This window comes from Apium graveolens, chromosome 10 (assembly GCF_009905375.1).
Source record: "Apium graveolens cultivar Ventura chromosome 10, ASM990537v1, whole genome shotgun sequence".
Lineage (NCBI taxonomy): Eukaryota > Viridiplantae > Streptophyta > Magnoliopsida > Apiales > Apiaceae > Apium > Apium graveolens.
Window position 1 is genome coordinate 130,272,127 of NC_133656.1, and position 12,522 is coordinate 130,284,648.

Sequence of the window (12,522 nt, forward strand, 5' to 3'; positions counted from 1 at the left end):
GGGTGTGCCTGTGTTTGTGCCTCCACATGCTCAGGAACCATTGTTGCACTAAGTTGACTTGCACTAGTTCTCATGTCTGGCATTGGATAAGGGTAAGTCTTAAATCTTTCAATTATGAAAGAGGTTAACTTAAGACTTACTGGAACCTTATTCTTAGTAAGAAGTGATCCAAATAAAATTTTAGATACTTGCTTAAAGTTTCCAATTAGTGACCTATTTACTCCTTCTAGCATATGTATGTCATTAACTTTATAGTTTAAAGCTGACATAATAAATCTAGGTAGAAAAATTTCCTTACCTCTTGATTCCAATGGCATTGTTAGCCTGGTGCTCAATTCCTCCAGTATGTAGTGTCCTACATTGATTAGTTTGTTGGTGGCCAATGAGTAGACCAGCTTCTGGATAACACTGGATTTGTTGTCAAAACCTGACTTCCTACAGGTGAAGGCCCTTATTACTGAGTCAAAAAGAAAGGACCATTCCCTCCTTAGATGCTTCTTATTCATGCTATCCAGGTTGATCTTCTCAGAATAATTAATGAAGTCCATGAATTCATACAGTTCATCCTGAGTTGGAGCCTTCACCAGCTTGTCAATAGGAATTCCTAATGCCATATTGACATCATTTTCAGAGATCTCCACCTGTTGTCCCTTGATTGTGCAGTTTATCACAATTGTTGCAGCTTGGTTCTCATGCACAATTGTCCTTGTTGTAGCTGTGTTCCAAAAGTCCCCTAACACATCCAAGTACAACACAGTATTAACAGTAAGAGCACCTACAAAGTAGGTCTCAGACAGGAACTTGACAAAGCATTGGAAAATCTCTGGTGTTTGGTTTGCATCTAAGAATGCAAGAAAGTTAGTCTCCTTGGGGATGAAGGGAACAATATTGTTGGCTGCCATTGCTTTGAGTATAAAGTTAATGGGTAAGAAGAATTTATGAGAAAGAAGTGAAAACGAGAGAGAAATCGGTTTTGGATTGAAAAGCTAGGTCACTTGAGATCTCGAATGTGTAAGTATGTATATGTATCGATATGTCTGGGTATTTATAGTAAAAGCAAATGACTTGTCGAGCTCAAAAATAGAAGTTTGGAATTAGTCTATCGAGAAGTCATTTTAAGGAATGAAAGACATATCGATAAGTTATTTTATTTATTCTTGTAGAGGACTAAAAAATAAAATTATCGAGATATTTAATAAATACCCAGTTTGTCCAAAATGGACTGAATTTGATTCCAATTTTTATTTGTATAAATTCAAAATAAAATCAGAATAATTTTTCCAAAAGTATTTGACTAAAATAATTTATGAAATTAAATTATTTCAGTTCTGAGTTATTTATAAGTCTAAAAAGATAATTGTAGAGAACTATGTAAGTTTACATTACTTAGAGATCTCTACAATGACTTATCGATAAGTCATAATTAAGCTTATCGAGAAGTCACTCGAGAAGTCTTAAAATGACTTGTCAATAAGTCAGTTAGACTTATCAAGAACTCAGTTCTCTATATACGTTTGATCAGTTTTAAGTTTGCCTTGTGTTAATTTTACATATTAAAGATGTAAATTAACAACTTAGCAGTTTACTAAGAATTTGAAAAATTCCAAGGTAATTTTTTTTTGAAAAATAAATATGCAGAGATTTCTGAAATATTTATAATTCATATTTCAGTTAATTTCTAATGAAATCAAATTAATTTTGATTTACTAAAAATTAATCTGCTGCAACAAATTAGCCGAGTTCTTGCCCGAGGATGAAGAATTAAGCATTCCAATTTCACTTACAAGTCTAGTGAAAGTTGCTTCATCCAAAGGTTTAGTAAAAAAATCAGCTAGTTGTTTTTCTGTTGGAACAAAAATGAGCTCAATGGTACAATTTGTAGCATGTTCTCTAATAAAATAGTACCTTACATCAATGTGCTTTGTTCTAGATTGATTAACTGGATTAGCTACTATAGATATAGCACTAGTATTGTCACACATAATAGAATTTTTTTAACACTAGGCCATAATCCATTAGCTAATTTCTAATCCAAAACACTTGAGCACAACAACTTCCTGCAGCTATGTGTTCAGCTTCTACTATAGAAGTTGATACAGATGGTTGTTTCTTGCTATACCAGGATACAAGACTTTGTCCAAGAAATTGACAGCTTCCACTAGTACTCTTTCTGTCAGCCCTGCATCCAGCAAAATCTGCATCTATGTAGCCAACAACTTCAAAACCAATTCCCTTAGAATACCATAATCCCAAGTTTGGAGTCCCCTTCAAGTATCTGAAATCCTCTTTAAAGCCATCATATGTGATTCTTTTGGATTTGCTTGAAATCTTGCACACAGACATGTAGCAAACATGATGTCTGGTCTACTTGCAGTAAATGCTAGAAAGATTCTTATAGCTTCAAGTCTTGCAACTAGAGCAAAAGTTTCATCATAATCAATTCCTTCCTCCTGTGAGTAGCCTTTTGCAACCAACCTTGCTTTGTTCCTGGTAACTACACCATTTTCATCGATCTTGTTCCTGAACACCCATTTTGTTCCAATTACACTTATTTTCTTTGGTGCAGGAACTAGCTCCCAAACCTTGTTCCTTTCAAACTGATTAAGCTCCTCTTGCATTACAGATATACAATCAGGATCCATTAGAGCTTCTTTATTTTTCTTGGGCTCTAATTGAGACAGAAAGCATGCATGTAGGCACTCATTAAAAGTTGCACTTCTAGTTCTCACACCAACAGTAGGATCACCAATATTTGCTTCTCTAATGTGACTTCTATCCCACTTCCTTGTGTGAGTTTGTTGACTTGTGCCTTCATCATTTTCTTCATCATTGGCATGATTTTTAGAACCTTCTTCTTTTTCTCCCCCTGAGTTTGTGCTATCAAATTCAGGTGTTTGAGATGAGCTTCCATTCCCATGATTTTCCTGTCCATTGGTCTCTTTATTCAACATCTATTGTGCATTGACTTCTTCTTCACCATCAGAATCACTATAAGTATTGAGGTTTTCAAATGCAAGGAATTTAGCTTCATTTTCATCAAGGCATTCAAAGCCTGGACACTTGTCATCATCAAAAGTCACATTTGTGCTTTCCATAATCTTCTTTTGATCAATCACATAGACCTTGTAGGCAGTCCTCTTCAATGAATATCCCAGAAAAATTGCTTCAAAAACCTTTGAATCAAATTTTCTCACATATTCAGAGTTGTCTTTTTAAATGTAACACTTACTTCCAAACACATGAAGATGCTTTACCATAGGCTTTCTCTTAGACATGATTGAGTAAGGTGATTTTCCATGGGCCTTGTTAATAAGATATCTGTTTTGAATATAATATACAGTGTTAACAGCTTCGTCCCAGAAACTTGTTGGCAACTTGGCATCTTGCAGCATTGTTCTATCAGCTTCAACTAATGTTTTGTTCTTTCTTTCAACTACTCCATTTTGTTGAGGTGTTCTAGCAGCTGATAATTCTTGAACAGTACCTTTGCTTTTTCCAAATTCACTTAATGTTGCATTCATGAATTCTGTTCCATTATCACTTCTCAATCTCTTTACACAATTATGATCTTCAGCCTGTTTTTCAATCTTCTTGATGTGCTCAATTATGATGTGTGGAGTCTCATCTTTAGAGTGCATGAATTATACCCAAGTGTATATTGAGAAATCATCCACCATCACAAGTGCATATTTGTTCCTTGAAATTAATAAGACATTTACTGGCCCAAACAGGTCCATGTGAATAAGCTGCAATAGTGCACTTATAGAGTTCACAGTTTTTGACTTGTGACTTGATCTTTTCATTTTATCTTTCTGACAACTTCACATACTTCAACTTGAGTAAACTCCAGATTAGGCATGTCTCTTACTAACTCCTTTTTGACCAAGTTGTTAACTGCCTTGAAATTCAAGTGAGACAACTTTTGATGCCATAGCTTGCTTTGTTCTTCTGATGTCTTGGTGTAAAAGCAACAAATACCATCCTTTTTTATTGAGTCCAAGTCTGTAAAAACAAGCTTCCTTTTCTTGTTCCTTTCAGAGAAACTTCACCAGTTTTCTTGCTGATAAAAGTGCATTCTTCTTTGTTGAATAAAACTTTTAAGCCTTTGTCTGCATATTGGCTAACACAGAGAAGATTCACTTCAAGACCAACTACTGGTGCTACATCATCAATGACAACATTTCCAGAAATAATCTTGCCATATCCCATTGTGAATCCTTTGTTGTTGTCTCCAAAGGTCACCAAAGGGTCAGATTTCTCCTCAAACTGTGATAACAGGGCCTTATCACCTGTCATATGTTTGGAATGTCCACTGTCTATCATCCATATGACCTTCTTCATTTTGCCCTGCACACAATGAGTTTTAAGTGTGTTTATCAACCCAAGTAGTGTTGGGTACTTTCTTCTTATTAACTGATTTAGCAGAAGTAGAATGAGTTGTTTCAGTTAAAATAGAATTCATTGATTGTTGTGCATTTTCCTTATCTGCTGTTGACCAAATTTTTGTTTCTCTAAGGTCTACTCTCATTTTGTGACAACTTTTCATCACTTTCAAGTTGCAAGGGATGCAATCAAACTTGTCATAGAATGAGTAGGGATCATTTGCATCTGCTTCATTATATTTATAAGCTCCTTCAGTTGGCTTGCTAACAACCTTCTTACAAAGGTGAGTTAGGTGATTCACAGAGCCACATTTCTCATATTTCTTTCTTGGAGCATCTGCAACATAAGCAAAATTGTTGCTTTTGTTTATCCCAATTTTCCCATTTCTGTTTTTCTTCATCTTTCTTGCATCTTCAGTTTTGGTTTCTTTGACAGGTGTCTTGGAGTCTTGGTTGTCCATGAGCTTCTCTTCAGCTTTGGAAGATTGAGTTGCTTCTGCATGTTTCTTCTCACAGTCTTCATCAACAATTTATTTCTTGATAATCAACTCTTCTTCACTGAAGTTAACTTCGCATGCCTTGAACATTAGTGAGTCAACCTTTTTCAGGATTGTTGGAACATTTTCATTTTCTGTTGCTTTTCCTTTGTCACTTGTATTTTTCTTCTTGTTATTCAAGGCATCATAATCAAGACCAATAGAAATATTTGCACATGGCTTGTTTTTCTCATGATATTGTCCAACTAACTCAGATGCATTCTTGAAGGACTTCAACTTAACCTCATTCTTTTCCAGCTTCTCCCTTAACACTGCTTCAATCTCACTTGCACACTTGAGCTTGTTTTTCATATATGCATTCTCTTGTCTTACAGCTTCAAGCTCTACCAACAATAATTCAGCTTCTTGTTTCTCATTCCCAAGCTTCTCATTTATCTTTTTCAGTCTGCTAACTTCTTCATTAGCAGCAACCATACTTGTATGAATATGAAACATTTCTATCCTCATCTTCTCTACAGTTTTCTTATATTAACTCACATTTAAATCAATGGTGGTGAGAGTTGGTACCTGTGATTTTGATGAGGATAACTCTCCTTGCTCCAAGGCCATTAGTGCATAATTTCCAACTTCCTCATCTTCATCATTATCAGAATCTTCCCAACTTTTTCCCTCTGCAATATTGATAAGTGGCATTTTATACCACTTAGAACGTCTTAAAATGGCTTAAATTGGTGTCTTGAAATCAAGTATTTTGTGTATTTGATGCGTTTTTCTAGTGTTTATGCATTTCAGGGTATTAGTTGCATTTCGGAGGAGGAATCATCAAGAATAAGCCTTGGCATGTGTTCACCATTGAGAGAGGAAAAGAACGGGCAGATTACGGCGAAGAAACGGAGCAAACCTGGAATTTTTCCAGAAGGGTCCTGCGCGCCCGCGCAGAAATGCTGAGCGGCCGTGCAGCAGCCTTGCACGCCCGCGCAGAAATGCTGAGCGGCCGCGCAGGGTCGGGGAAAAAGATATATTATTTTAGACTTCTACTTCTGTTTGGCTTCCAACTTCTATGTAATCTGAGTTTTATGGGACTATTATATAGGTAGATTTGAGACGTTTTCATAGAGTATTAAGAGGAGATTATGTTTTAGATTGTGTTTTGCAAGAAGCGAAGGAGATAAGGAAGAAGACCGATTTAGCACACTACAGCGAAGAGGAAGCATATATTCTTATGATTCTTGTTTCGTTGTAATGTTGGATGCTAGTTTTCTTGCTTTGACTTATTTACTCTTGTGACGTACTCTGTTTTAATATAATCAGTTTAGTTATTATTTTCTTGTGTTTGTTTATCATGATTTCATATGAACCCATGATGGCGATAAGTTCTATTATGGGCTAATCGTGATCATGGGGTTGCAACGGATTTATTATGGAATTCTTTAGTTAATTGTTTAATATTTTAGTGTGTGATGATTGCATGATATCTAGTATTGGTTGTGCATATTCGTCTTATGTGCGTCGCGAACATATAAGATAGGGTGTTAATCTCTTGTGAAGCGACGGTGGATCTTGAGATTTAGAACTTTCCATGCTAACATAGGTTCATGTACATTGTGCATGATTAGTGGGTAATTCTAACAGTTTTATTTGCCCTATGTAATCAAAAGGAATAACTTGTGCTTAAATCGTTGTGTTGTCAATTTCTGTAGACATATAGGAACTCAACATAATTGATGACTATTCAACTTCTATCTTAATTGTGGATGTTTGGTAGAATGGTATTAGTACAATGAAAGTTGGCTTTTATCAGTTTCGTGTTATTCGATTAATATCATCACTGTCACATGCTAAAGGTAATAACTATGGCTATAGAAGGAAGTAATAATGAAGTTGTGATCTCATGAGTATTTTATTATTGATAAATTGAAGTGTTAGTTAAGTGGTTAATTAAGTAGTTAATTATAGTTAATATTTAATCAACAATTTTAAGTGTTATTATCTTAACATTGAGAAGTAGTCATACATTGGTGAGTGAGTTAAATTAGACAATAAATTAGTCTGAGTCTCTAAGGGAACGAACTAGAAAGTATTCTATATTACTTGCGAACGCGTATACTTGCGTGAATATTAGTGCGTGATTTCGCCCTAACAAGTTTTTGGCGCCGCTGCCGGGGACTCGGCGTATTTGTTTAGTTTATGTACTTACCATCATTGGTCATTAGGACTCAGTGATTAGGACATAGTAGTTACTTACCATTTTCGGTTGTGTTTCAGGTACTTTAGCAAACGTTTATGCAAACTCGTTCTCGTGCTCGCAAGAGGACCTTAGATACAGCTGAGGAGAAAGACGAAGTTCTTGATACACCGGAGAAGTTAGATTTTGAGGATTCGGATTCAGGAACTGAGCAGAAAGAACCAGTAAACATGGGAGATCGTATTGTTCAAGCTGATCCAGCTCTTATGGATTTTTCTTGGCCTAAAATTGATGACATTCAGTCAAGCATCCTTCATCCGGCTATTCAAGCTAACACCTTTAAAATCAAGCCGGGCACTATTCAGATGGTGCAGAATTCTGTTTCTTTTGGAGGAGCGGCAACTGAAGACCCCAACATGCACATAAGGAATTTTGTCGAGATCTGCAGCACTTTTAAGTATAATGGCGTGACTGATGAGGCTATCAAGTTGAGGCTTTTCCCATTCTCACTGAGATATAAAGCTAAAGACTGGTTACATTCTGAACCAGCTGGGTCAATCACTACGTGGCAAGATCTTGCGTAAAAGTTTCTGGTGAAGTTTTATCCAATGGCAAAGACTGCTGCTATGAGGAGTGCTCTTACTCAATTTGCGCAGCAACCTACAGAATCTATGTGCGAGGCTTGGGAACGCTACAAGGAAATGTTGAGAAAATGTCCACATCATGGAATGCCGGATTGGATGGTAATCACTGGTTTTTATAATGGTTTGGGGGCCCAATCTCGGCCCATGCTCGATGCAGCAGCTGGAGGCGCCTTATGGGCTAAAAGCTATACTGAGGCGTATAATCTTATCGAGACGATGGCTGCAAATGAGCATCAAAACCCAACTCAGAGGATGACGTCAGGCAAGGTAGCAGGTATTCTGGAAGTTGATGCAGCCACCGCTATTGCAGCCCAGCTCCAAGCACTATCAATGAAGGTTGATTCTTTGGCTACGTATGGAGTTAATCAAATAGCTATGGTTTGTGAGCTTTGTGCAGGTTCTCATGCTACGGATCAGTGTTCTCTTGTCAACGAATCTGTTCAGTATATGAATAATTATCAGCGACAACAGCAGCCTGTACCAGCGACCTATCATCCTAACAACAGAAATCATCCAAATTTCAGCTGGGGGAATAATCAAAATGCTATTCAGCCAACATATCAGCAAGGAGTAAGTAAACAGTTTAACCCACCTGGATTCCAGCAACCACAGCAGTATGCTACAAGGCAATCATATCCTCAACAGGGAAGTGCAGCTGCACCTACTAGTGCTGATTTTGAGGAACTTAAGCTGTTGTGCAAGAGTCAGGCAGTTTCTATCAAGACCTTGGAAAATCAAATCGGTTGCTCAATCGTCAACCTGGCACTCTTCCCAGTGACACGGAAGTACCAGGCAGGAAGGAAGCTAAAGAGCAAGTCAAGGCTATTACCTTAAGGTCTAGAAAAGTAGCTGATGCTGAAAAGGCAAAAGAAGTCGAAGCTGAAGTTAGAGATGAAGAATCTAAGCAAAAGGAGAAAGCTGCGGAACCAAGGAAGACTACTGTTGAACACACTCTTCCTGAGGCTAATACAGGGGAGAAACAGCTCTATCCTCCACCACCTTTTCCTAAGAGATTGCAGCAACAAAAGCTAGATAGACAGTTCGGGAAGTTTCTGGAGGTGTTCAAGAAACTTCACATCAATATACCTTTCGCTGAGGCTCTGGAACAAATGCCTAGTTATGCGAAGTTTATGAAGACTATTCTTTCAAGGAAGGTGAAACTGGATGACCTTGAAACCGTTGCTCTCACGGAAGAATGCAGCGCGGTTCTGCAACAAAAGTTACCACCAAAACTGAAAGATCCAGGAAGCTTCACCATTCCTTGCACCATTGGCAATCTAACTTTTGACAAGTGCCTTTGTGATTTGGGAGCAAGCATTAATCTGATGCCGTTGTCGATCTTTAAAAAGCTGGATCTGCCTGATCCAAAACCCACATACATGTCGCTACAATTGGCGGACCGTTCCATTACTTACCCAAGGGGCATAGTTGAGGATGTGCTCGTCAAGGTGGATAAGCTCTTCTTTCCTGCAGATTTTGTTATTCTGGATTTTGAGGAAGATAAGAAGATTCCCATAATCTTGGGGAGGCCTTTCTTGGCTACTGGCCGTACCTTGATAGATATGCAAAAAGGGGAACTTACTATGCGGGTCCAAGATCAGGATGTGACCTTCAACGTATTCAAGGCAATGAAATTCCCTACAGAAGATGAGGAGTGCTTAAAAGTGGATGTGATTGATTCTGTGGTTACTTCGGAACTCGATCACATGCTAATGTCTGATGCATTGGAAAAGGCCTTAGTGGGGGATTTTGACAGCGATGATGAAGATAGCAACGAGCAATTACAATATCTGAACGCTTCTCCATGGAAGCGAAAGCTCGACATACCATTTGAATCTCTTGGTACTTCTGACCTTAAGAATGCTGAAGGGAAGCTCAAACCATCAATAGAGGAAGCACCTACCTTGAAGCTTAAACCATTACCTGAACACTTGAGGTATGCTTTTTTAGGTGATTCATCTACGTTACCTGTTATTATTTCAGCTGACCTTTCAGGTAGTGAGGAAGACAAACTCTTAAGGATTTTGAGAGAATTCAAATCGGCTATAGGATGGACCATAGCAGACATCAAGGGGATAAGTCCTTCATATTATATGCATAAAATTCTGCTAGAGGAAGGAAGTAAGCCAACTGTGGAACAGCAGCGAAGACTGAATCCCATCATGAAGGAGGTGGTGAAGAAAGAAATTCTGAAATGGCTAGATGCAGGCATCATTTATCCTATTTCTGACAGCTCGTGGGTGAGCCCTATACAATGTGTTCCTAAGAAAGGAGGTATCACTGTGGTCGCAAATGAAAAGAATGAGCTCATCCCTACTCGAACAGTTACAGGATGGAGAGTATGCATGGATTATAGAAAATTGAACAAAGCCACAAGGAAGGATCACTTCCCTCTCCCATTCATTGATCAAATGCTTGACAGATTGGCGGGACATGAGTATTTTTGTCTTCTGGATGGTTATTCCGGGTATAATCAGATTTGTATTGCACCAGAGCATCAGGAAAAGACTACCTTCACTTGTCCATTTGGCACATTTGCTTTTCGTAGAGTTTCGTTTGGGTTATGTGGCGCCCCGGCCACCTTTCAGAGATGTATGATGGATATATTCTCTGACATGATTGGAAATAACGTCGAAGTGTTCATGGATTTCTCCGTCTTTGGACACTCATATGATGAATGTTTAAATAATCTGCGCGCCGTACTCAAAAGATGCGTGGAAACTAATTTGGTGCTTAATTGGGAGAAATATCATTTTATGGTGCGTGAAGGCATTATCCTTGGGCATAAGGTCTCTAGCAAAGGTCTGGAGGTGGACAAGGCCAAGGTGGGAGTCATTGAAAATCTTCCCCCACCTAATTCGGTGAAAGGAATCCGTAGTTTTCTCGGTCATGCGGGTTTTTATCGGCGATTCATCAAGGACTTTTCAAAGATATCTAAGCCGTTGTGCAATTTACTTGAGAAAGATGTGCCTTTCAAATTTGATGATGAATGTTTGGCAGCATTCGAGACTCTCAAGGAGAGTTTGATCACGGCACCAGTTATTACAGCACCAGATTGGACAGAACCGTTTGAGATGATGTGTGATGCGAGTGATTATGCGGTAGGTGCAGTTCTGGGACAGCGCAAGAAAAATCTCTTCCATGTGGTCTACTATGCGAGTAAGACTTTAAATGGGGCCCAATTGAACTACACCACTACTGAGAAGGAGCTTTTGGCTATAGTCTTTGGCTTTGAGAAATTTCAATCTTATCTGCTTGGTACGAAAGTGACAGTATTCACTGATCATGCAGCTATTCGCTATCTGGTTTCTAAGAAGGATTCGAAGCCGAGACTCATTCATTGTGTGCTTTTACTTCAAGAATTTGAGTTAGAGATCAAAGATAGAAAAGGTACTGAGAATCAAGTAGCTGACCATCTCTCTAGGTTGGAGAATCCCGATTCTACTTCACAAGATAGGACGTTAATCAATGAATCTTTTCCGGATGAGCAGTTGTTTACAATTCAGGAGGAAGAACCATGGTTTGCAGATATTGTAAACTATCTTGTCAGCAATATAATGCCTCCTAATTTGACATCCGCGTAAAAGAAGAAGTTTCTGCATGAGGTGAAGTGGTATATGTGGGATGAACCATATTTGTTTAGACAGGGAGCTGACTAGATCATCAGGAGATGTATCCCGTTCTGTGAGACGGAGGGGATATTACGAGACTGCCATTCCACGGTTTATGGTGGACACTATGGAGGTGAGAAGACGGCATCTCGTATTCTGCAAGCAGGTTTTTTCTGGCCTACCTTGTTCAAGGATGCTCATCAGTTTGTTTTAAGGTGTGATCGTTGCCAAAGAGTGGGAAATTTGTCAAGGAAGGATGAGATGCCATTAAATGTGATGCTTGAAGTCGAGGTCTTTGATGTATGGGGAATCGATTTCATGGGGCCTTTTATCTCGTCTTGCAATAATCAGTACATCTTGCTAGCAGTCGATTATGTCTCAAAATGGGTCGAAGTTAAAGCTTTACCGACAAATGATGCAAAGGCAGTGCTAAATTTTCTTCATAAGCAAATTTTCACAAGGTTTGGAACACCTCGGGTTATCATAAGTGATGAAGGATCGCATTTTTGCAACCGTAAGTTCACTTCTATGATGCAGCGTTATAATGTGAATCATCGAGTAGCTACTGCCTATCATCCGCAAACAAATGGTCAAGCGGAAGTGTCTAACAGAGAGATAAAGCGCATTCTAGAGAAGGTTGTTTGTCCGTCAAGGAAGGATTGGTCTTTAAAGCTCGATGAAGCTGTTTGGGCTTACAAGACAGCATACAAAACTCCACTTGGGATGTCACCATTTCAATTGATGTACGGTAAGGGATGTCATCTACCGGCGGAGCTTGAGCATAAGGCCTACTGAGCATTGAAGAAATTGAACCTGGATTTAGATGCAGCTGGTAAGAAAAGAATGCTTCAGCTGAATGAACTTGATGAATTTCGACTGCAAGCGTACGAGAATAACAAAATGTATAAGAAAAAGGTGAAGAGGTGGCACGATAGGAAGCTACATCCTAAGTTATTTGTGCCAGGGCAACAAGTTCTGTTATTCAACTCTCGGCTCCGACTTTTTCCTGGGAAGTTGAAATCAAGGTGGTCTGGACCTTTTATTGTCAAAACTGTGTTTCCACGTGGAGCGGTGGAAATTTTTGAGAATGATTCGGACCAAGCATTCAAGGTAAACGGTCAGCGGTTGAAACACTACTATGGGGACATGGCAAACCGAGAGGTGGTTAGTGCCATTTTGTTGACTACGTGAGAAAGGTACGGA

The 12,522-nt window shown here is 38.7% G+C and overlaps 1 non-coding gene across 1 annotated transcript; it reads right to left on the bottom strand.

Moving 5' to 3' along the window:
* Nucleotides 1-7,687: 7,687 nt before the first annotated feature.
* LOC141694089 (small nucleolar RNA R71) lies at nucleotides 7,688-7,794 on the bottom strand. Its single transcript, XR_012563420.1, has one exon. It is a non-coding gene; the product is annotated as a small nucleolar RNA R71 (small nucleolar RNA).
* Between the last annotated feature and the right edge of the window lie 4,728 nt (nucleotides 7,795-12,522).